This window comes from Elephas maximus, chromosome 26 (genome assembly GCF_024166365.1).
Source record: "Elephas maximus indicus isolate mEleMax1 chromosome 26, mEleMax1 primary haplotype, whole genome shotgun sequence".
Lineage (NCBI taxonomy): Eukaryota > Metazoa > Chordata > Mammalia > Proboscidea > Elephantidae > Elephas > Elephas maximus.
The window spans coordinates 223,090-249,535 of NC_064844.1; the positions used below are offsets into that span (position 1 = coordinate 223,090).

At 44.2% G+C, this 26,446-nt stretch overlaps 1 protein-coding gene and 1 pseudogene across 1 annotated transcript in view; both read right to left on the reverse strand.

Moving 5' to 3' along the window:
- LOC126068125 (40S ribosomal protein S26-like) overlaps positions 1–26,445 on the reverse strand; it is a 39,128-nt pseudogene extending 12,683 nt beyond the window's left edge.
- The window catches only part of B3GNT2 (UDP-GlcNAc:betaGal beta-1,3-N-acetylglucosaminyltransferase 2), a 41,922-nt gene that overhangs the window by 15,381 nt on the left and 95 nt on the right, over positions 1–26,446 (reverse strand). The gene's annotated exons all lie outside the window — the stretch shown is intronic.

The following is a 26,446-nucleotide window of genomic DNA, read 5'->3' on the forward strand; positions in this document are numbered from 1 at the left end:
GACAGTCCACAAACACCAAATACAGGTAAATTCAAATGAGATCACACCCTAGGCTGGGCATGAAAACCATCTTTTAGAACACTAGTTCAGTAAGGAGCCCTGGTGGCGCAGCGGTTCAAAGCGCAGCTGCTAACCAAAAGGTCAGCAGTTTGAATCCACCAGCCACTCCTTGGAAACCATATGGGGCAGCTCTGCTCTGTCCTATAGGGTCACTATGAGTCAGAATTGACTCAACAGTAATGGGTTTGGTTTTCAGTTTAGTTCAGTAAAGTGATACCTTGTGTCAGGGTGGTTTCATGGTTTCAGTCATTGCTGCTGACTTCCTAAGACCCAGAGGGCCTGAAGAAGCTAAACCAAGGTCTAAGATTTGCTCTCACCATTTTCTAAGGAAACATTGATTTTTTTCCCCCTTAGGGTTCAAATGAATTAGCAGACGACCAAAAATTCATATTAAACTAATACTATTACTGATATTATTCAAGAACTGTGCTAGGGGTTTTCATGTGGGCATTCATTTAATCTCTGAAGGAGCTTTACTGCATATTCATTCTGACTGATAACACATCAGATATAGGCATTTAAAAAAAAATCAAAAAGGAAAACAAACCACCCATCATCCCACCGGACACAGAATGTTCTAATAAATATAACCTTCTAGGCATTTTCAAAGTAGCACCAATGGTTAAATGCTCGACTACTTGCTGAAAGGTTGGCAGTTCAAACTCACCCAGAGGTGCCTCAGAAGACAGGACGGGCAATCTGCTTTCGAAAGGTCACAGCCTTGAAGACCCTACGGACCGGTTCTACTCTGCAAGTATGAGGTCATCATGAGACAGAAAAGACGCAACAGCAACCAACTACAACAGGCATTTTCAACGAACATATATGTTCAATGCCTTTACAAAAACAGGACCAGTCCAGACTTAAGTGCTGCAAAGGTTTATAACACTTTCTTTGCTTAATACACCTCTCTCTATGGCACTATATAATCTACAACATCCATAAAACTCATCCATGTAATATATATAATCCAATGGTTTTAGAATATTCAGTTGTGTAGGCATCACCAAAGTTTCCAACATTTTCATCACCTCAAAAAAAAAAAAAAAAGTACCGTAAGCAGTCACTCTGCATTCCTCTCTCCCTCCATTCCCAAGCAATCACCAATCTACTTCTCATTCATATGAAACAGATTTGCCGATTCTGGACATTTCGTATGAATGGATCACATACTATGTGGTCTTTTTTCTTCCCTTAGGACAACATCATGTTTAATAACCACAAACTATGAAAGTGTCCTGTGTTTTGGGCATGTACTCATTTACAAAGAGCTAACCAATGGGATCCCAGGGTGTTGCAAACAGTTAACTGGAAGGTTGGAGGTTCGCCTCCGCCCAGAGGTGCCTCGGAAGAAAGGCCTGACGATCTACTTCCAAAAAACCAGCCACTGAAAACCCTGTGGAGCACACTTCTACTCTGATACACATGGGGCCATCATGAGTCAGTCGGTTCCACAACAACTGGTTACTGGTTTAACCAATGGGCATGTGAGTTGGTTCTGATTTTCTCTATTATAGAAAAAAGTGATGCACAACCTCATGTGTGTATCTTCTTACACTTGTCTTATTTCCTTTGGAAAAATGACAAAGGAAACAAAACTCCTTAAAGTCATTTAGAACCTCGTCAATTTATCATCCTCCCTCCTCCCCGCACACATGCCAGAAAGAAAGTCTGGAATGGTTTATCCTTTACCATGCAGGCAAGACCATGAGGTTATCTGCAGCAACACTGACCCTCTGAATCTTTACAAAACAGGTATCTCCCTGTTTTAACTTACATGGTCTTTTCATGTACTTCCTTCCTGGCTTTCCTACTCCTTATGCCCTCTGCCCATTTTACTAGCTGGGTGTTCTCATCTCCTTTAATCTTTTACAACAAGCTCAAAGATGTGAAGAAATTAGCCTGAGGTCACAGAGCTAATTCTGGCGGGGTCACCATGGACCCTGACCCCAAGTCTAAGCTCTTCTTATACTTCCTACTACACAACACAGTTCCTCAAAGACAATTTTGAGAATCTCTAAATAAAGTTGCAATTTTTAAATAATTAAGAAATTGAAATCATTGCATTTGTGGATACTCAGGAAGAAGTAAACAATTCCACAGAAAGCCAGAGGGTATCCGAGACTTTTTTTTTTTAAATCAACATGAGAAACAAATAATGTAAACAAAATTGCCCTGACTGGAAACCACTGTCTGGTTTCAGGTGTCCAGAGGGCCTGGAAATGTCCTGGTAATACAGGCACCTTCCATATCACCACAGTGGAATCCCTGCAGATGTCGCTTTGTGATTCTAGAGTTATTTTTTGATTGATTAGTTAAGTTATCCGTACTGTGATGGTTAATGTTATGTGTCAACTTGGCTAGGCTATGATTCTAAATGCCTTGGCAGACATTGGACTGACTGCTCTTCCATAATGTGATATAATGCAATCACCTCCATGATGAAATGTGATATAATGTAATCACCTCCATGATGAGATCTGATATAATGTAATCACCTCCACGATGAGATCTGATATAATGTAATCATCTCCATGACGAAATCTGCTATCTGTCAATCAGCTGAAGAGGAAGTTTCCTTGGGGGTGTGCCCTGCATCCAGCACATAAATGGGTGTTCCAGCAAGGCTCACTCTTGCTCTGGATCCCTCGTCATCTGACCTCTATGTTTTTGGGGCACGAGCCAGCAGCCTGCCTTCTGACCTGCCGATTTTGGGCTCATCAGTTCCTGCAACCACATGAGTCAGGGGTAGCCTCTAGCCTGACACCTGACCCACAGGTTTGGGGACCTGCCAGCCTCCACAACTGTGTGAGCCATTTTCCTTGAATATATATTTTTTTATATACATTTATAGATATTTCACTGGTTTTGCTCCTCTAGAAAACCCAGCCTAAGACACATACTAAAGAATGAAAGATGGGCAGAGGCTTAAACACTTCCGGGGCAAACAGCCGAGTTGTTGACGCGAATATGCTGCCTATTCAAGGCTCTCGTCGCCAGCACCACCACCTGACTGTTAAGGAAACCCCAAACCCAAAAACCAAACCCACTGCCGTTGCGTCGACTCCAACTCATAGCAATCCTATAGGACAGAGCAGAACTGCCCCGTGTGATTTCCAAGCAGACTCCACGTCTTTCTCCGGCAGAGCAACTGGTGAGTTCCAACTACCAACTTCTTGGTCAGCAACCCAGCGCTTCACCACCGCACCACCCCGGCTTCTTGAAGGGAACAGCAGTCCTAAAACCTCGCCTGCAGAGCACCCACGTCTCCTGGCTCAGCTACAGGTATCAGAAAACGTGGTCAAAGATCCAGGTTAGCCACAAACTGCGCCATCGCACTCTCCCCACCTCTCACCTTTGTTAAAATACTGTGCAGACACGTTCCGTACAGAGAATGTATCTCAATCTGATTACCAGAAAGAGGCTGCAAGCATTTCTCTTCCCAGGTCTTATGGATCAGCTGCTCCATACAGAAGAGGCATTGGAAGCACTGGGAGGTGGGGCATTGCCTGAGGTAAGAAAGGAGACTGTACGTCCCAAACGTCCCACTGCCACAGGTGATCTGGGCAGTGAAAACCACTGGTGACAAAGTCTTTCTCTCAGCCTACAGCTTCACACCCATGACACCGACATAAAAATCAAAAAGGCCAATTACCCCAGCACTCTCCTGAGCCTTGCCACCCAGGGTTTGTTTTTATTACTTCCTCCGTGCTATTAACCACACCTCAGTACACACATTTATCGGACTTATCACACTGTGCTACTAACATGCCTGACACGCCTATGGAGGGCCTCATCAGGGAAGGACATCTTTTGGCACATTCACTCCTGTATCCCTGGTGTCTGCCCGAAAAGGAGCCAGGACCTAAGGAAAATTTTTATACTTTGATCTTTTTTTTATCAACAGACTTTAACAATTCTCTAAACGAAAAAGATGCCCTCGAGTGATTCAGACTCAAGGAGACCTCATGCGTGTAAGAGCAGAACTGTGCTCCATAGGGTTTCCCATGGCTGATGTGTCCAAACTTACAAGATCTCTTCATATGCTTCCTTCCTGGTTAGAGCTATGGCTGCTAACCAAAAGGTCGGCAGTTTGAATCCACCAGGCACGCCCTGCAAACTCTGTGGAGCAGTTCTGCTCTGTCCTATAGGGTTGCTGTGAGTTGGAATCGACTCGATGGCAATGGGTTTGGATTTTTTTTTTTATGCCCTTTGCACATTTTACTAGCTGGGTGTTCTCATCTCATTTAGTCTTTTATAACAAGCTCAAAGATGTGAAGCAATTAGCTGAGGTCACAGAGCTAATCCTGGCGGGTTCAGCATTTGGACCTTAGATCCCAACCCCAAGTCTAAACTCTTATACTTTCCCACCACACAACATTGCTCACCAGGCCTTTCTTCCAAGGAGCCTCTGGGTGGACCCGAACCATTAACCTTTTGGTTAGCAGATAAATAGCGGCCAATAACCAACTCAAAGGCAACTAGTGTTCTAAAACACCACTCTTGAATAACTTCATATGTAGGACCTTTTCAGTGGCCCCCTCCCTGGCCTCTGGCTATTTGCCAGTCCTGGCCACTCTTCTTCACAAAGGACCTACGTCTCTTCCAATTCCAGTAGACAGAGGCCTCACCCATTAGGACATCAGTGTCTAGTGGAATCTCTAATGCATCTCAGGGAACAGCCACATACAATTAAATAAATCTATAAACAAACATAGGCCCAAGGGATGGGGAGAGGCAGAGTGAAGGACAAAGGCAATTAAAAATTAATAAAAATGCACAAGTATAAATTACTGTACTGGACTAGAAACAGAATCTCATTATATAAACTAAGTTATCAAACTGACCTTGTATGAATGCTAACTCAAGTAAGTAAACCATGACTCAAGGCCTTGGCCATCTTGGTGCACAGACATGGGGAGTGAAGGAAGAAGTTTGTCATCTGTTATGTGGGTTACTCACATCTATAGACACATATACAGAAAAGGTGGTGAAATCAATTAAGAAAGAAAATGTTTTCATACAGATACTGGAAAAGTGATTACTGTCATTTTATACAGCAAAATTATACATCAAAAACTTAAAGACTGATTAACAAAATTAAAAGTTGGCTCCCACAAACACTGCGCTTTAGGTGAAAGCTTACAGCACAAATTAGTTCCTCATTCAAGTTTTACACAAATTATTTTGTAACACTGGTGGCAATCCCCACAATGTGTCAGTACTCTCCCCCTTACCTTTTCTGTCCTGGGTTCTCCATGTTCATTCACCCAGTTTTCCTGTCCCTGAAGACAGGAACGCCTTCTTGTCTTTGATTTGGGCAGATGTTGCCCACTTGGTCTTGTATACTTGGTTGAAGTAAGAAGCATGTTCCTCATGTGCGTTATCGTTTGTTTCATACCCTGTCCAATCTTTGGCTGAAAGGTGGACTTCAGGAGTGGCTTCAGTTCTGAGTTAGCAGGGTGTCCAGGGCCATAGTCTCAGGGCTTCCTCTAGTCTCTGTCAGACCAGTAAATCTTGTCTTTTTTTGTAAATTTGAATTTTGTCCTACATTTTTCTCCAGCTGTGTTCGGGACCCTCCATTGTGACTGCTGTCAACGGTTGGTGGTGGTAGCCAAGCACCATCTAGTAGTTTTAGGCTCAGGCTGGTGGAGACTGTGGTTCATGTGGCCCGTCCTTTGGGCTAATATTTTCCTTGTGTCTTCAGTTTTCTTCAATCTCCTTTGCTCCGGACAGAAAGGGAACAATAGAGGTATCGGCCATTTGTGAGCTTCTAAGACCACAGTTGCTACTCACCAAAGTAGAATATAGGACATTTTCTTTATGAACTATGTTATTATGCCAGATGACCTAGATATCCTCCGAGACCGTGGTCCCCATCCCCCAGCCCCGTAACTTAGTCCCTTAGGGTGTTTGAATGTGTCTAGGAAGGATTTGACTTTTCCTTGGTGGAGTCGTACTGACTTCCCCTATACTGTATGTTGTCTTCACACTCATTTACTACCTAGTTAGTGATTTCCTCTCCTCCCCCTTCCTCTTCCCTAGTAACCACCAAAGATTGTTTTTTTCTTTGTGTAAACTTTTTCTTGGGTTTTTATAGTAGTGGTCTCATACAATATTTGCCCTTTTGTGATTGACTTATTTCACTCAGCATAATGCTCTCTAGATTCATCCATGTTATGAGATGTTTCCTGGATTCATCATTGTTCTTTATTGTTGTATAGTATTCTGTTGTGTGTATGTACTATAATTTATTTATCCATTCATCTGTTGATAGACATTTAGATTGTTTCTACCTTTTTGCTATTTTGAATAATGCTGCAATGAACATGGGTGTGCATATGTCTATTTGTGTGATGGGTGTTATTTCTCTAGGATATGTTCCTAGGAGTGGGATTGTATATTTCTATTTCTAGCTTTTGAAGGAGGTGCCATATTGTTTTTCATAGTGGTTGTGCCATTTTACACTCTCATTTCTTCATGTGTCTTTTAGATGCCTGAATGTCTCCTTCGGTGAAGTGTCTGTTCATATCCTTTGCCCATTTTTCAATTGGATTCTTTGTCTTTTTGTTGAGGTGTTGAAGCGTCCTATAAATTTAAGACATCAGACCCTTGTGGAATGTGTTGTAGACAAAAATTCTTCCCCAGCCTGTAGGTTCTCTTTGTACTCTTTTGATGAGCATAATAAATGTTTAATTTTTAGGAGCTCCCAGTTATCTAGTTTCTCTTCTGGTGCTTGTGCATTGTTAGTTATGGTTTGTATTCTATTTATGCCATGTATTAGGACACCTAGCATTATCTCTACTTTTTCTGCCAGGATCTTTATTGTTTTAGGTTTTATACTTAGATCTTTGATCCACTTTGAGTTAGTTTTTGTGTATAGTGTGAGACATAGGTCCTGTTTCTTTCTTTTTTTTTATACACGGACAACCAGTTTGCCAGCATCATTTGTTAAAAAGACTGTCTTTTCCACATTCAATGGACTTTGGTCCTTTGTTGAAAATCAGCTGACCATAGGTGGAACATAGCAGGGTTCTTGATTCTGTTCCACTGGTCTATGTGTTTTTCATTGTACCCAGTACCAGGCTGTTTTGACTAGCACGGCTGTACAGTAGGTTCTGAGATCAGGTAGCATGAGGCCTCCTACTTTGTTCTTTTTCTTCAATAGTGCTTTGCTTATCCGGGGCCTCTTTCCTTTCCATACAAAGTTGATTAGTTTTTTCATCTCCTTAAGGAATGCTGTTGGTGTTTGGATTGAGATTGTATTACATCTTCAGATCGCTTTGGGTGTTGTTAGGTGCCGTCGAGTCGGCTCCGACTCATAGCGACCCTATGCACAACAGAACAAAACACTGCCCGGTCCTGCACCATCCTTACAATCGTTATGCTTGAGCTCAATGTTGCAGCCACTGTGTCAATCCACCTTGCTGAGGGTCTTCCTCTTTTCCACTGACCCTGTACTCTGCCAAGCATGATGTCCTTCTCCAGGGACTGATCCCTCTGAACAACATGTCCAAAGTATGTAAGATGCAGTCTTGCCATCCTTGCCTCTAAGGAGCATTCTGGCCGTACTTCTTCCAAAGTAGATTTGTTTGTTCTTTTGGCAGTCCATGGTATATTCAATATTCTTCGCCAACACCACAATTCAAAAGCGTCAGTTCTTCTTCAGTCTTCCTTATTCATTGTCCAGCTTTCACATGCACATGACGCAATTGAAAATACCATGGCTTGGGTCTGGAAGACCTTAGCCTTCCGGGTGACATCTTTGCTCTTCAACACTTTCAAGAGGTCCTTTGCAGCAGATTTGCACAATCCAATGCGTCTTTTGATTTCTTGACTGCTGCTTCCATGGCTGTTCATTGTGGATCCAAGTAAAATGAAATCCTTGACAACTTCAATCTTCTCTGTTTATCATGATGTTGCTCATTGGTCCAGTTGTGAGGACTTTTGTTTTCTTTATGTTGAGGTGTAATCCATACTGAAGGCTGTGGTCTTTCATCTTCATTAGTAAGTGCTTCAAGTCCTCTTCACTTTCAGCAAGCAAAGTTGTGTTATCTGCATAATGCAGGTTGTTAATGAGTCTTCCTCCAATCCTGATGCCCCGTTCTTCTTCATATAGTCCAGCTTCTTGTATTATTTTTTCAGCATACAGATTTGATAGGTATGGTGAAAGAATACAACCCTGATGCACACCTTTCCTGACTTTAAGCCAATCAGTATCCCCTTGTTCTGTCTGAACAACTGCCTCTTGATCTTTGTAAAGGTTCCTCACAAGCACAATTAAGTGTTCTGGAATTCCCATCCTTCACAGTGTTAGCCATAGTATGTTATGATCCACACAGTCGAATGCCTTTCCATAGTCAATAAAACATAGGTAAACAGCCTTCTGGTATTCTCTGCTTTCAGCCAGAATCCATCTGACATCAGCAATGATATCCCTGGTTCCACGTCTTCTGAAATCAGCCTGAATTTCTGGCAGTTTCCTGTTGATATACTGCTGCAGCCGTTTCTGAATGATCTTCAGCAAAATTTTGCTTGCATGTGATATTAATGATATTGTTCTATAATTTCCACATTCGGTTGGATCACCTTTCTTGGGAATAGGCATAAATATGGATCTCTTCCAGTCAGTTGGCCAGGAAGCTGTCTTCCATATTTCTCGGCATAGACGAGTGAGCACCTCCAGCATTGCATCTGTTGAAACATCTCAATTGATATTCCATCAATTCCTGGAGCCCTGTTTTTCACCAATGCCTTCAGTGCAGCTTGGACTTCTTCCTTCAGTACCATCAGTTCCTGATCATATGCTACCTCTTGAAATGGTTGAATATTGACTAATTCTTTTTGGTATAATGACTCTGTGTATTCCTCCTTCCATCTTCTTTTGATGTTTCCCACGTCGTTTAATATTTTCCCCATGGGATCTTTCACCATTGCAACTCGAGGCTTGAATTTTTTCTTCAGTTCTTTCAGCTTGAGAAATGCTGAGCGTGTTCTTCCCTTTTGGTTTTCCATCTCTAGCTCTTTGCACATGTCATTATAATACTTCACTTTGTCTTATCTTTAGATCACTCTGGGTAGAACTGACTTTTTCACAATGTTGAGTCTTCCTATCTGTAAGCATGGTTATGTTTTTCCATTTATATAGGTCTCTTTTGGTTTCTTGCAGCAGTGTTTTGTAGTTTTCTTTGTATGGGTCTTTTACATCCCTGGCTAGATTTATTCCTAAGTATTTTACCTTTTTAGGGGCTATTTATAAATGGTATTATTTTCCTCATTTCCTTTTCAAAGTTCTCTTTGTTGACATATAGGAATCCAACTGATTTTTGTATGTTGATCTTGTATACTGCTACTCTGCTCAATCTATTAGTTCTGGTAGTTTTCTTGTGGAATCTTTGGGGTTCTCTATGTACGGTATCACATCATCTGCAAATAGGGGTATAGTTGTACTTCTTCCTTTCCAATTTGGATGCCCTATGTTTCTTTTTCTTGCCTTACTCCTCTAGCTGGGACTTCCAGCACAATGTTAAATAGGAGTGGTGATAAAGGGCATCCTGTCTTGTTTGAGTTTTCAAGGGAATGTTTTCAGTCTTTCCGTTGAGAACGACATTGGCTGTTGGTTTCGTATAGATGCTGCGGTGTGATTACTTTTGTGTGTGGTCTTTCTAGCCATGGCCATGTGGGAGTTTTGCCTTAAAAGTGAGCCAATTCAAGGGCAAAGAGGAGAGCCCACCACCACCAAGGAAAGAGAGACCCGCAGGAGACGGTGCAGTGGGCTTTCCAGCCTGCAGAGCAAGAAAGCTGAGTGCCTTTGGGCAGAGACTTAGGGCCAGGGAGAAGTCTACGCCTGACCCATTAATTTGGGACATGCCAGCCTCCACAACTGCATGAGCCATTTCCTTTATATGGTTCGAGAGTTCTGTGAGACGTTGCAGCAAATTAGGGATCTCAAAGACTAGAGGGAGAATATTGACACCAGAGGAAGCAGTTGATGTTAGAGATGACAGAGTGGTTCAGCAGCTTTGAAAAACTGGACATTGGGACATTTTTAACCTCTGCCTCATAAGAACAAGCTTTGTGCTGATCCTTACGAAAGAAATTGTGTAGATGCCCTTTATTATGTTGAGGAACTTCCCTTCTGTGCCAATTTTACTGAGTTTTTATCAGGAACGGGTGTTGGACTTTATCAAATGCTTTTTCTGCACTGATTGTGATGGTCATGTGATTCTTTTGTTGTATTTATGTGGTGGATTACATTTATCGATTTTCTAATATTGAACCCATCCTTGCATACCTGGTATGAATCCCACTTGGTCACAGTGTATTATTTTTTTTTTTATATGATGCTAAATTCTACACAACTGAGAGTTTATATTCATCTGTTGAGAACCTATATTCATGAGAGATATTGGTCTGTAATTTTCTTTTTTTGTGGTGTTTCTGCCTGACTTTGATCTCAGGGTTATGCTGGCTTCACAGAATGAGTTCGGGAGTAATTCTTCTTCTTCTATGTTCTGATATAGTTTGAGTAGTACCGGTGTGAACTCTTCTCTGAATGTTTGGTAGAATTCTCTAGTGAAGCCGACCAGGCCAGGGTTTTTTTTGTTTTGTTTGCGGGGAGGGGAGGTTATTTATTACCTTTCTTCAATCTCTTCTCTTATTATGGGTCTGTTCAGATTTTCTATCTCAGTTTGTACAGTTTAGGTAGGTAGTGTGTTTCTAGAAATTTGTCCGTTTCCTCTAGGATCTCAAATTTGATGGAGTACAATTTTTCATAGTATTCTTTTATGATCCTTTTTATTTCAGTTGGGTCTGTTGTAATATCCCCCATCTCATTTCTTACTTAGGTTATTTGCATCTTCTGTTTTCTTTTATCCGTTTGGCCAATGGTTTGTCAATTCAAAGAACCAACTTTTGGTCTTGTTTATTCTTTCTACTGTTTTTCTGCTATTTCGTTTATTCCTGCTCTAATCTTTATTATTTCCTTTCTTCTGGTACCTGCAGGCTTCTTTTGATGTTCTCCTTCTATTTGTTCAAGTTTTAGTGCTAACATTTTTATTTTGGCCTGTTCTTTTTTGATGTGTGCATTTTTTGGTGTAAACTGACCTCTGAGCACTGCCTTTTCTGTATTCTAAAGGTTTTGGTATGATGTGTTTTCATTTTCATTTGATTCTAGGAGTTTTTTGAGTCCCTCTTTCATTTCTTCTACTACTCAATTGGTTTTAAGCAAGGTTTTAATTCAGTTTCCATGTACTTGATTTCTTTTTTCCTTGTTCTTAGTGTTACTAATTTCTTTTATGATCAGACTGAATGCTTTGTGTTATTTTGATGTTTTGGGTTTTCCTGAGGGTTGCTTTGTGGCCTAAAATGTGGTCTATTCTGGAGAATGTTCCTTGTGCACTGGAAAAGAATGTATACTTTGCTGCTGTTGGGTGGACTGTTCTGTGTATGGTTATGGGGTCAAGTTGGTTGATTGTGGCTTTGGATCTTCTGTATCTTTGCTGAGTTTCTCTCTAGATGCTCTGTCCTTTACCGAGAGTGGTGTGTTGAAGTCTCCTACTGTTATTGTGGAACTATTTCTCTTTCCAGAGCTGTTAGAGTTTGTGTCATATATTTTGGAGCCCTGTTGCTGGATGTGTAGATACTTGTTAAGGTTCTCCTCAAACTCTTAAGATTGATTTTCAAAATTACATCATTCCCAAATACTTGATTCCATGGGCTGTCATAACTGACCACAAAGAGAAATGGAAATTTAAAATTTGGCACCCCAAACCAAAAACCAAACCCAGTGCCATCGAGTCGATTCCGACTCCCAGCGACCCTACAGGACAGAGTAGAACTGCCCCGTTGAGTTTCCAAGCGCCTGGCGGATTTGAACTGCCGACCCTTTGGTTAGCAGCCATAGCACTTAACCACTACGCCACCAGGGTTCCCAAAATTTGGTACATCCTTTTTAAAACAATCATTTTAATGCTAAGCACTTGGGCAACCAAATTCAATCTACCATTTTCCCTGGCATAGAGAATCCTCTATGTCACTTCCAACAGGTATGCCATAGACAAACTCTTGACAATCGCTGCCCTTCCCAATCTTATTAATTTACATTTGGTAATTCTCATCTCCAAGAAATGTAGAGTTTGAGGGCAACTCCCTCAATTTTCTGCAATATAAAATTTTACAGTTGTGTCCCTCCCAAAATAAAAATATAACCTCCAAAAATGAGGAAGAAATTGTTATTTGAATATGTTATTGAACTTGCTGCAACTCAGGGATCCATATAGCATACTAAAAATAGCCTTCCTTTAATACTTCAACAAATGTTTAAATCAATCCCACTGACACCGTATTTATTTTAAGTAATTTAACAAACTGCCTTGTGAATTCTCAATTTCCTGGCTGTTTGGATGAAGTTTTCCAGCGACAGATTTTCTGAAAGAAAACATGCCCTACAGAGCGTGCATGGGTGCAGTGGTGGATCCATGGTAGAATTCTCACCTTCCATGTGGGAGGGCCAGAGTTCAAGTCCCGGCCAGTGCACCTCATGTGCAGCCACCATCTGTCAGTGGAGTTGTGGATGCTGCTACGATGTTGAACAGGTTTCAGCAGAACTTCCAGACTAAAATGGACTAGGAAGAAAGGTCTAACGATTGATTTCCAAAAGTCAGCTAGTGAAAATCCTATGGATCACAACAGTCCAATTCACAACCAATCATGCTGACAGTGCAGGGCTGGGCAGCGTTTAGTTCTGTTGTGAATGGGGTCACCATGAGTCAGGGGTCACCCTGCCAGTTAACAACAACACAACAAGGAGCACGACTCCAGGAGCCCCTGCACCTCAACCTACCCATTTGATATCTCTTAAAGAGCAGCCCTGAGGTATCTGCCTGGCTAGGTCTTCTATATACCTGCGTGAAAATCACAGAAAGTTCTGCAGAACTGGCACGTGCCAATGTAAAACTAAGGCAACTAGCAGGTGGCCAGCCAATGGTATGGCATCTTAGGGAGGAAAGAACAGCAAGAAAGTGAAGAAATGGGATGGAGTCATCAGGGACACCCCCTCTTGCAGACAAATTAATAACTGCACACCTCAACACCCACCGATTCACCGGGGGCAAACCCATGTGCCAGAAAGTGTGTCAAAACCTCAGCTGGAAGCGGTCTGGTGGTTACTGGGGTTTCATTTTACAGAGAAGGAAACTGGCTCTGAGGAGGCTCCCCAGATGGAGAGCGGGGGAGGGGCAGAAACCCAGATGGGCCGCCCCTAGCCTGTGACCCCATCCCAACTGCTACCAAACAGGAAGGCAGGTACAGAGCTGTACAGCTGGCGTGGCCGGGGTGGGAGAGGAGGTGGGCATCCTGTCCTCATTAAGCACTCTCACAATGCCCTGATGCCCGTTTCAGATGCTGACACCCTCAGATGCCCTCCTATAAACCTCCTGCGCATAAGGCACAGGCCCAGGTTCCCACATGAATAGATGCAGTGGTGGTTCAGTGGTAGAGTTCTCAACCCTGGGTTCCAGGGCTGTTTAAGGTTTTCTCCCCCTGCATGGGGCCTCCAAGTCTTGGGTTCTTCTCTTGAGTCCTGAGTTACTTCTAGTTCCTTTCCTACTTCCCCATCCCTCCTCTTATCTTCTCGTCTTGGAGGTTTCCTGCCCCTCCTTGAGCTGCTCCAACCCCACAGCCTAAGAGGCAGGGCAGCCTGTCACTCTTCCTCCCACCTGCAGGGACAGCCTCCACCAGGTGGTGACCCTAATCCCACAGCTACCATTTCCAGTGTAACAGCTCTCCTCATTTCCCTTTGAGTCCTCACCAGAATCATCTCTGATGTTCATAATTCCACTAACAGTCTCTTCAAGGCAATCTAGGCTTTTACTATCAGCCACTTTAAAACTCTTCCAGCATCTATCTATTTACAGTTTCAAAAGAGGTTCAACATTTTAGGTATCTCTCAAAGCAGCACCCTATTTTCAGTACCAAATTCTGTCTTAGTCATCTAGTGCTACTATAACAAATACCTCAAGTGGATAGATAGCTTTAACAAAGATAAATTTATTTCCCCACAGTCCAGGAGGTTAGAAGTCAAATTCAGGGTGCCAGCTCCAGGGAAAGGTCCTTGTCATCAATCTTTCCCTGGTCTAGGAGCTTCTTAGTGCAGGGACTCTGGTCCAAAGGACATACTCTGTTCCTGATGCTTCTTTCTTGGTGGTAATGAGATCCCCGTCTCTCTGCTGGATTCCCTCTTTCACAAGTCAAAAGAGATTGACTCAAGATACAACCTAATCTTGTAGAGTGAGTCTTGCCTTATTAACATAACTGCCTGTGATCCTGCCTCATTAATATTAGGTAGGATTTACAACACAGGAAAATCACATCAGATGACAAAATGGTGGACAATCACACCATACTGGGAATTATAACCTAGCCAAGCTGACACACATTTTGGGGGGACACAATTCAATCCATAGCACCCACTAACCTTCCCCCCTGCTCCAGCTACCAGCTCTCCTCAAGACACAACTGCTGTCCCCCCACCCCATACCTCTGGTCATGCTGGCCCCTCCCAACCTGAAATGCTCCTTTTCTTGCTTTTCAAGCCAACCTTTACCTTCAACGCCTAAGTTCAAAACCTACCTCCTCCTTAGCAAGGACACCCTGAATTCCCTCAGTCAGAGGTAACCACCTTAAGGATTTCATCCCCCAAAACTGGAACCCTTCAAGAGGTGGTACCAAGACCTAGTCACCTAGGATTCCCCCAAAGCAAAGCTTCCCAACTCAAATGGGTTCCAGGGGAGCCAAGATCCCACCCTCCTCAACCCTGAGGGGGCAGTGCCTATGTCCCCCACCCCACAAGTACTCTGTGATATGAAAGGCAGGAAGGCCCCGCCCACAGGACCCTAACCATCCAGAGCCAGGAATCAGTCCTCATGCGCATTGGATATCCAATTAAACTAGGCTCCCCTGGGATGCCGGTCTTCTCCTGAGTCAGGAACCATCCTACCCCCAGAAGACACCTTGTGGTGACCTGGGACCAGCCTCAGGACAAGGTACCCAACACGAAGAACGGCTGCCCCTTCTCTGCCAGCTCCCATCTCTCAGATGCCTTCCCTGCCCCTTCTCCCTTTTTAGATGTTGGTTAAATTTCAACAAATTACTTTTTTTTTTTTAAAGTGTAATTTCAATTTTATTTTCTTTCAGGTTTTTCTTCAGCCTTTAAGGACTCAAATCCTTACATGGGTGTTGGTGGAGGTTGTGGGGCAGCACCTGCAGGTCTAAGTCGGGGTGGGGGGGTTCTGTCCTCCTAGGCTTCACCAGAATGGTTCCTGACCACCTTGCTGTGAATGGCACAACTCACATAGTAATGTAGTTTCACGTACAGCTTGGGAAGCACGTATGTGTCGAAGACACTCGCTTCGGAAATGTCCCTGACAGCAGCAGCCTCTACTACGTTTCGAATTATGAACTTCTTAACGGCCTTGTCTTTGGGCACGCAGCGGGCGCAGTTCGTGCGGTGAATAGGCTGCACACGGCTGCGGCCCTTTTTGGCATGACCGTTGTTCCTCCCTTTCTTAGTCATCTTTGAAGTGAGGACCCGAGAGAGCTCAATAAATTACTGATAAACGCCTGAGGATTGTTGTTTTTAAGTTTAATTTCTTTTGGCATCAAAATAAATCAGATGGATTTCAAAAATACATCCCCAAAACCACTGTTTCAGTTTTATATCCAGACTTTTTTTAAAGGGGAAGTTGTTCAAACAAAACTTAGTGTCTACGAAATTCAAAGAAGAGGTGAAATATTAACAGAGCTTTCTCTGGCCACCGGCCAAGAAAGACAAGTGCTGCCAAAATAAAAAAGAACATACTGCCTGGTCAAAATATGGGCACTTAGAAATTAGGCCTCTTCTACAAAGCAATTTAAATCACCTCATTTTAAGCATGTCTGTGAATGTTACATACACATACATCACATATGGCTATCTGTCATGTATATGGAAACACCAGGGACCTCAGAAACCCTGAGCTTCCCACCTTCTGCCCACTTCTCAGTCTCCCTCGGTGATCCCGTCCACTCCTGGAGCTTCTTCTATTGCTACATTGATGACTCCCCAAACCTGTAGGTCCAGGGTGGACCTTGCTCTCCACTCTGAAAGATGTAGCCTACAGGCCCCTGGTCACGAGTGGGGTTAGGATGAAGGGTGACCACACCCTAGCTGAAACTGGTGAGGGCTCCCTAAGGCTTCACTGTACCATCCCTACATGAGTGTGCTTGAAAATTTCCATGTGAACCTCGAGGAAAAAAATTCAAAAGAAACATTCCGTTAAAAATAGGTGTATTCATGAGAGATATTTTAAGATCATTTGAAGACAAGAATTCCTTATGTGGTAAACGGAGACAAGAAAAACAAAATGGCTGCATCTCACTGACTTATAAGAATAAAAGCTATAAAATAATAAATGTAAAATCATCTCATTAGTTCCAAATGTCAAAAATGTAGAAAAGATGGCATTCATAACACACCCTTCCAATGTTAGACAGACATATTTGACTCTGAAAGCATCATCAGCCAGATCGGAAGGGGATTTTTCTTCAACAAGATTGAGCTCCTACATGGGGTGCAAAAGCACTTTAGAGAAGCATTTGGATGTTAAGTGCTTTTCAAAGAAAACAAACAACAAAATCTCAGTCTTAGCAAGTTTCTGATCCACAGCAGAGTGCCTTGGTGAGGTGTCAGCATTTTCACTCCCCGATTCCATGTGGTTCAAATAATAAGCACAGAAGTTGGCTGTGCAGGTTTTATCCTATTTTGCAGTGGGGTTACCAAAAGCCAAGTGGGTTGTCAAGGTTACAAAGACATTCGAAGTCAGCTCTGGAACTAAACCCTATTTCTCCAAGTCCTCTACAGTGGCCAGTCTCCCCTTTAAAGGATCACTCTCTGCCACCATTACTGACCCTTGTGGCAGGTCCTGCTGCTCCCTCTGGGGTCTGGTGCCAATAATCTCTTCCACCTGAAAGCCCCCTCTCCTGACCAGTGGCTCCCTAACCCCTTTCCCTCCAGAATCTTCACAGTCCTGTCCTCTCCTGACATCCCAGGGCACCACCACCACCCCCATTCCAAGTCCAATGCCACCCTCTAACCCTGATTCTCTTCCTGGTTCTATTGCACCTTGGCAGCTATCACTTCTAGTCCCACCTCAAAAATGGACACTCCCATCTACACTGCTGGGTCTGAAGTCTGCTGCTGGGTGATGCGTCATCCCTCACTGCACAATTCCATCCCCTGGCCTCTCTGAAGACACTGTAGCCTCCAAGATCTCAATATGTAAAAAAGTTCCAGGGCATTTATATCTGCAGCTTACCTCTTCCACATCTCCCTTAATGATTTCTAAACCCCATTCTACCCGCCAGAGACCTTTTCTCTCTCATCTCTTTCAAATCACTCACACACACTCTCTCTCTCTCACACACACACAAATCCTATACCACTCCTGCCCTGGTTTGAGTTTTCCCACCACCAAGACTAACCAAGTGGCCCCATTCAACAAATACTTGTCAAGCACTGAGGTACCAACCAGTGTTCTAAGGTCTGGTGATACAGCAGTGAATAGACAGACAAAACTACCTGACCTCATGGAGTTTGCATTTTCATGAGGAGATACAGACAAGAATAAAGTAATGCGGTCAATTTTAAGGCTGAGAAGTGTTAGGATAAAAATAAGCATGGTACGGGGTTAAGGGAAAGGGTGCTTTTTTAAGCAAGGCAGCCAGAGAAAGCCTGAGAAGGGCCACAGATACCTGGGCGTTGGGAGTGAGGGGGTAATTCCAGGCGGATGGAACAGCCAGGGCAAAGGCCAGAGGCAGGTAAATGGTTGGTCTGTTCCTCAACAGCTGGGAGACTGGTGTGGAGTGAACTGGCTGGGGGAGAGTAGGGTGGGTCAGAAAACGGGCTTGTAGGCAACATAAGAACCTTAGCTTTTACTGAGAGATGGGGAGCCGGGGAGGATCCTAAGTAGAGGTAATTTCAGCTTCTAAAGGATCCCTCTGACTTCTTGCTAAAAATACACTGTTTAGGGGAGTGGGGAAAATGTGAATCAGGAAGCTTTGGTTTGGGCGGCTGTACAATGACCCAGGGCTCTCGTCCACCCTTCTGGCTCAAGTCATCTTCCCAAGCCCAAGTCCGACCTATGTCACCACATCCACTCCACCACAAACACATTCCATGGCTCCCCACTGTCTCCACAAATGTCAATGCCATTCTTTGCAAGGCCGACCTGTGTCCTATCACTCTAAGCAACCTGCATATAAACCCAGACACCCCCCTCGTGCCTCCGTGTCCTCCATCTTCTCAGCAATCAATCTCTTGATGGCATCTGCCCTCCTTTCTCTGCCCCTGAAATGCCACCACTCACCCTTCGAGGCATCTCCTGACCTTGCTCACACCTCTTCCTGGTTAGAGTCTCCAGCATGAGCCACCTCTGAATCCACAAGGCCCAGCACAGTGCTTGCCCTCACTTACATGAAATAAGCAAGTAAAATATATAGAAACCAAAGACTGCAAGTGGCTACTAGGATGGGATGGAGGGAGAACGGGAGAGTTTTGCTTGGGGGCATTGAGTTTGTTCCTGGTGGTGCAATAATCTGGAAAATAGTGAGCATGTTGCACAACATGAAGATTCTAATCAATGTCACTGAATCATACATACAGAAACTGCTGAACTGGCTAACGTGGTGATACGTATACTTTCACTACAACAAAAAGGGGCGTTTGCAAGGACAGGTTTTCCCTCTCAGTTACCGTAACCTGGAGGCCAAGGTTACCTCTGATGGGGCCTCTGAGGCGAGCCTGCTCAGCATTTCTGACATTGGTATAGCCAAGAATAGGGGCCAGAGTGTGGATGGATTTGAACCCAGGCCTTCAAAGCCTCCTGCCTTTGGGCAGGCATCTCTGAACAGGCCCACAGTTTATGTAAATTTGCCTAAAGTGTTGGCAGTATGTTTTTCCTAAGGTAATTCTAGAAGCATATATATGCAAAAACAAAAAGGGCACCTAGAAAGAGCCAGAGCAAATAGTTGACAAAAGTCAGTGTTAAGAGATGGTGGAATTCTTTTTTCTTTAATGCATCTTTATTTTTTCTTCTTTCTAAATAAATAAAAAGCTCTTTTATGGCCGTTGTCGGGCCTCCTCTTCTAAGAGGGGAGGACATTCATTATCCGGCATCAACAGCCCCAGGCTGATTTCTACAAGTTGAGCTCAGACACACCTACACCTTCCAACCTTTTTACCAATTCTGACACCAGTCTTCCCTTCCACAGCACTCTACTTCTCTGCTGAGTTCAATAATTAGTTCTAATGGCCACAAAGAACTCAGACCATACTCACAGTCATGAGGTTTATTAAGGGAAGTAGGTTACAATTTAGGATCAGGAAGGACTTAGGATACGGCCCTTCAATCAAGACAGCCTCCCTCTGGCTCTCAGCCTTGCCTCTGCCCTGCTTGGGCAAGTGTTACAAAGCTCTTTAGCTCCGCCAGTAAGTGCCCAGGGGCACCCCACTCCACCAGGAAGCCTTCTGCCCAAAGACACTGAGCTCTCTCACTCTGTGGATCTGCAAGTCCACTGAAACTGCCTTGCTCTGTGGGCCAGGATGCCCACTGTGTTCTCTCGTGTCAGTCTCCTCGTTCTGTTGCCACCACTTCCATACCATCACTTCTTGCCATCTGGCGCTGTCTCCTGGGTCTAGAAGGTTCTCAGTGCAGGGACCCTGGGTCCAAAAGACAAGCTCCACTCCTGTCTCTTCTTGGTGGTAGTGAGGGCTCCCCTTTCCTCCTCTGGGATGGTTAATTTTAAGCCTAGTAGGGTGGGAAAACTGACCAATCCCCTCGTTAGGGTTCCATATACCTTATATGCATGGTCCCATCCCACAAGGTTACCATGCACCTTATTTACATAGGCCCACCCAATCATTTGGGCGGGAGTTACAAGACTATGGAGAGAAAGACCATAGAAAAGTGATCTACTGCACTGCAGAATGCCAAACTGCCCCCAAGTTACTGTATTTTTAAGCAAACAACACACGCCCTGTTTGTTTGCTAGCCATACCCTCCCCCTCACAAGGCACCCTGACGTGGGTCACCATGTATGTCAAACCTATTCCACATGCTGCTGCAAAAAAAAAAAAAATTAACGTACTGTGTACGAAAATACCTCCGGGGGGAGATGGCTGAGCAAAAAAAATTATCATAGTGTGTACGAAAATACCTTGGGGGAGGGGGGAATGGCTGACCAGCAAACACAGAAGATGCACACTATTTGCTTAAAAACACAGCACATTTAAAGAATGAGTCCTAAAATAAAAAGTATCCAAAAGAAAATATACCGAATATAGAATGCCACCTGTAGAGTGAGATCACAAAGCTGAAAATGTCTCAAATGGCTTGTCTCAAGTATGCAATTAACAGTTGGCCCTCCGCTTTCGCTTCTGAAATTAAATATTTCACAAAACAAAAGGCAGTAAATGTTGTTCTGAGCATCTTGGGTATTTGCTGACGCCTCTTATCTAAAGTCAACTCTTCCCTCAAGCTTCATAACCGAGCGTGAACTAGTTCTCATCACCCACACCAGCTCATGTCACACACGCGACCAAACAGCTCTGCAAAGGAAAATTCAGTGACTGTCATCTCACGACTTAGAGAGAAAATGTCATTAAAAATAACAGGGGATCAAAATAACACATCTTATTTAAGCTAAATATTATATCCACAAAGTGCTGAATCAATAATGATTTGACTTCTAACTTTGAATAATACCCACATAGTTTTTTATAACAAAACAGCTTATTTAAGCACATACAATATGGTTGGTTAAGTTTATCACTTTTTTTTTCCTACAGTTTTATTTTTGATTATCCCAAAAGCAAACAGTTTACAATCTGGCAGTATGTTTTTATTATTATTATTATTTATAATTTTTAATATGCTTTAAGTGAAAGTTTACAAATCAAGTCAGTCTCTCACACAAAAACCCACATACACCTTGCTACACACTCCCAATTATTCTCCCCCTAATGAGACAGCCCACTCCCTCCTTCCACTCTCTCTTTTCGTGTCCATTTTGCCAGCTTCTAGCCCCCTCTACCCTCTCATCTCCCTTCCAGGCAGGAGATGCCAACATAGTCTCAAGTGTCCACCTGATCCAAGAAGCTCACTCCTCACCAGCATCCCTCTCCAACTCTTTGTCCAGTCCAATCCATGTCTGAAGATTTGGCTTCGGGAATGGTTCCTGTCCTGGGCCAACAGAAGGTCTGGGGGCTATGACCACTGGGATCCTTCTAGTCTCGGTCAGACCATTAAGTTTGATCTTACGAGAATTTGGGGTCTGTATCCTACTGCTCTCCTGCTCCCTCTGGGGTTCTCTGTTGTGTTCCCTGTCAGGGCAGTCATCGGTTGTAGCTGGGCACCATCTAGTTCTTCTGGTCTCAGGCTGATGTAGTCTCTGGCTTATGTGGCCCTTTCTGTCTCTTGGGCTCATAATTGCCTTGTGTCCTTGGTGTTCTTCATTCTCCTTTGATTCAGGTGGTTGAAACCAATTGATGCATCTTAGATGGCTGCTTGCTAGCGTTTAAGACTCCAGACGCCACTCTTCAAAGTGGGATGCAGAATGTTTTCTTAATAGATTTTATTAGGCCAATTGACTTAGATGTCCCCTGAAACCATGGTCCCCAGACCCCTGCCCCTGCTACACTGGCCTTCGAAGCATTCAGTTTATTCAGGAAACCTCTTTGCTTTTGGTTTAGTCCAATTGTGCTGACCTCCCCTGTATTGTGTGCTGTCTTTCCCTTCACCTAGTTCTTATCTACTATCTAATTAGTGAATGCCCCTCTCCCACCTTCCCTCCCTCCCAGCCTCTCGTAACCACAAAAGAATGTTTTCTTCTCAGTTTAAACTATTCCTCAAGTTCTTATAATAGTGGTTTTATACAATATTTGTCCTTTTGCAACTAATTCCACTCAGCATAATGCCTTCCAGGTTCCTCCATGTTATGAAATGTTTCACAGATTTCTCACTGTTCTTTATCGATGCGTAGTATTCCATTGTGTGAATATACCATAATTTATCCATTCATTCGTTGATGGGCACCTTGGTTGCTTCCATCTTTTTGCTATTGTAAACAGTGCTGCAATAAACATGGGACTGCACATATCTGTTCATGTAAAGGCTCTTATTTCTCTAGGATATATTCCAAAGGGGTAGGATTGCTGGATCGTATGGTAGTTCTATTTTTAGCTTTTTAAGGAAGCGCCAAATCGATTTCCAAAGTGGTTGTACCAAGTTTATCACTTTTTTAAAGAAATAAAACAGAAGACAAAACTAATGTTTTAAGTAGCTGTACCAACACATTAGTCTTCCCAGCTAGTTTATGGGAAAGGGCAGGCTTTATGCTCCCATTTCACAAATGAGAAAACGGAGATACAGAGAGGTTAATAACTTGTCCACAGTCACACAGGTTTCTAGCCGATGCATCCTGACTGGAAAAGGGCACAAGAAACTGTCTGGAGAGCTGATCAGGAAGGTGGCCACCCACCAACCATGACTGCATTTTACATATTTCACTATATGCTACATCTCAGTCAAAAAAAAAAAAAAATCCTGGTCTGACTGTGTCCAAGTCCATGCTCTTAACCACTAAACCACCACAGGGCCACCCTGACAGAACTTGACTGCACTTCAGAATTGATTACCTTAGATAATCAGTTTTAAAGAACATTCTGGTACGCAACGTACATCCTAATCAAATCAGACTGAAGGCATGTGAACAATAAAACCTGCTTTAAAATGCCACAGAATGAAAAGTAGAAAGTATCACTTCCTGGCTACCGGAAATTGACCCTCCGTTTACAGAGGCTCAAAAAAGACTTTGTAACAAAGTTCTTAGAGAAAGAGTTACCCATAACAACAGTTAAAGCTAGATTTATACAAAATATTCCAAGACAAATAAATGTTTTAACTTTATCATGAACCCTAACTCTCAAAACAAGCTTGAACTTTGTTACAGAAAATTAAGATAGGGCAAGATGACAAGGCTGGCAGGCACAGTGCATAAAACAGAAACAGCAGAGGCAACAGGAGTGCTGTGAAAATGTAAAACTCAATAGAAATCATTTTTTCCAGCAGTAAAGTAATGGGGCCACATACGACAAACACCCCATCAAATAATCAGTTCTCCTCACTGTAGCCGTGTTCAGACTGGCAACGCCTCACCACCAGTGGGGCAATGATGAAATCATTACATCAGTTCTTTCCTAGCCCTGTCCCCCGCCCAACACTCCTCTTATTCAAAAGGTAATTGCCTCTCCAGAGAGAGGAATTTATTCATCCTACAATTTGGAGATGCATTTGGCAAGCACCAGTAACAGTCATCCCACCTTGGGGTGGGGCTAGAGGAAGACAGCTGGACCCACACCTGTTGGGTGTGTGCGGTCTTCTTTACCAGGTGCTTTTGATTATGCAGCTAAGAAACACCACTCAAGTGATCAGAGCCTAGCTAAATTCTTGTTTTAATGTTATGCACACCCCAAAAATACCAGGCAACTGACTGAAGTAACTCTGAGGACGTCACCTGGACATATACTTATAAGACCAAAAGGCCTTTATGAGGATTTTTCAGTAATGGTAATTTATGCACCACCATTGGCTGTGTCGCAATAGATTAAAAAAACCAAACACTATCCCAACTGCAAGAATCTCAATGTTTACAAAGTAACCATTTCCACTTACCAATTTTTAAAGTCTTTAACAAACCATCCAAGAAAACTATTAAAAAGTTAAGTAGAGTCAAAGTCTGTGTTTGATTCTCTCTTAAGAAAGGGCTGAAAGCACAGACCCAGTGTGTCAAGAACAAACAGTGCCTCTGGCACGTTCAGCACCCCAGGGTCAGCATCCCTAGGAAACACCAGCCTTACTAGAAAACATTAAAGCTATTAAGGAACCTTATCTTATTCCTGCATCAGCTGAAACAGCCCCAGACATGTCTACCCAGAACAGCTTAGCTTTTACCAACAATGCATCATGCAGCAATGATTAATATTTTTTATGATCCTGATTCATTTCCTAATTTAACTGAAAAATAAAATAATCCCAGCGCATTGAAAATTTAACTATGATCAGGTCCACTTCCCTATCTCAGCATAACTTGTAGCATAATTAAGAATTAGAAAAATGTAAACCATGACTTTTTTAAAACAAGGACATCTTAAGAATTACAAGCCATCTGTATCTTCACGTCACCATCAGAAGCCTAGAAAATACACATAATTTTTTACAACAAGCAAATTGTTATTTTACTCAAAAGATTACCTCATTCCTTGGATTTTAAAAATCTGCAATCTGCATCTGCCAAATTTTTTCCAATTTCAGTCTCAGACAGACACATCTAAATGGTTTCCCCAAGGTTTAATGTTTTGGTATGGTTACCACTGATGCTGGGAGGAACTTACAAATTAATTACAACAATGACCTCTTACTGAGCACTTCCCAACTCCCACGTTCAGGGCCAGGAGTTTTGCAAACAACATCCTATTTGGTCCTCAGTAAAAAAAAAATTTTTAACAGTCTTGTACAGCAGACATTACCACTTCCACAAGGAGAAACAGGAAGCGAGGCATGGATGAAAAACAACTTGCCCAAGGTCACTGAACACTATGTGGCAGAACCAAGGCTGGTCTGAACAGCGAGTTTCATGGAAGAATTAAGCCTTACATCGTACACAGACTATCTTCGCAAAAACCTAAGTACAGAGCAGAGAGCCCCGAGTAGAGAAAAGCAATACTCTAAATTTAAAAAGTAATTTCAAACAGAAGGATAAAAACGTTTTTTACAGGCTGGGTAGGGGGAAGGAGGTAACTCACTATAATTCTGCAGAGGCCCTAATCTGGTTTCACATCAGACAGGCTCTCTACAACAGGCTCACAATTTCCACCTGGCTCGATACCTCCATTCAAAAGAATCTAAAGTGCGAACTTGGACAGTGGAGGAAGTCACCGCCCTGCCCACCCTCGGGGCCAAGCTGTCAGATCGGCAACAGCGCGACCACGAGTGGGCCCGAGAACAATCCCTGGGCTCCCCGGGATCCGCCTTCTCAGTCCCAGCCAGACGCAGTCGGCCACCTCGTTAACCGTCGCACCACCTCCCGAGGCACAAATTGCTGGAAGAGTTTATCACAAATATAAGCCCATATTCACCAGCTGGCTTTGCAAACTGAAATCTACCGCAAGGCTCCAACAAGGGAGGAGGAAAAATGGTGTAATTGTTCTAAACAATCGTTCTGCGAAGCTGGGAAGACTGAGGCCGCCAAGGGGGCAGGAGAGCAAACACAGACTAAAATTCTCGCCGACAGAGGTTATGGATGTATGATGGTTTTTCAAAGGCGCTGACAAGCTGTCATACACGTTACCTCGGATCTCTCGACAGCTCCTCCCCACGTGATGGGGGCGCCCGGTGGGGGGGACTGTGCGGCTCCCCAGCCCTGAGTGTAAGATACCGTGGCCTGGAAATCAATACGGTGGCTGATTTTACAGCCTCTCGGAAGGGTCTGCCTGCAGTCCCCGGACGGACGCCAGGACTCTCGGCCTCAGCCCCGCGGGGCCCCCACGGAGCGCCCCCCACGCGCACCCTTCCCGCGAGCTGCTGTGCAGAAAACCCGCTTTACCCGATCCACCGCCGGGCAGCACCCCACCCCCAACTCTTGGGCCAGCACCCTGGTTAATCATTCAACCTGCACGGCGTGGAGTATTTTTTGAGGTCAAAACGAAAGGCTCTCCCTAAGTTTCGCAGAAACCAGCCTTTGGGGACCGGGAGGTGAAGGGGGGGCGAGTGGCTGCCGGAGGCTCCTCGGCTCAGAAAACACCTGGTCTCCTCCCCCTGCGGCACCCGAGACCTGCGCAGTGCGGGGGGGGGTGCGACTGAGAGTCACGCGCAGCCCCCTCCCCAAAACGTCCCTGCGCCCCAGAGGTGGACACCCGGACCCAGACGCCCCCTCCCAACGCCTGCAACACCCCGGCGGGGGCTCCCCCGGAAGTCGGGGTGCGGCGAGGAAGGGGGGGTCCCCGAACTCCCCCGAGAGCGCGTGGAACCGGGCAGGAGGCTGGAAAGCCGCGGGGCTGACGGTGTCCCTGCCCTCTCCCCGGAAAAGAAGGAAGGAAGGAAGGGGCGCGCAGACGCCGCAGGAGCCACCTAGGACGGCCTGTGGGCGGAGGCGCTGGGCCAAGCCGGAACCGGGGAGGGCCCGGGCGGGGAGCAGAGGGGTGCACGGACCGGGAGCGGGGAGCTCGGGCAGCGGTCAGGGCAGGCCGGGGAGGCGGCGCGGAGGGGAGCGCACGGGGCGCCCACCCGCGGGC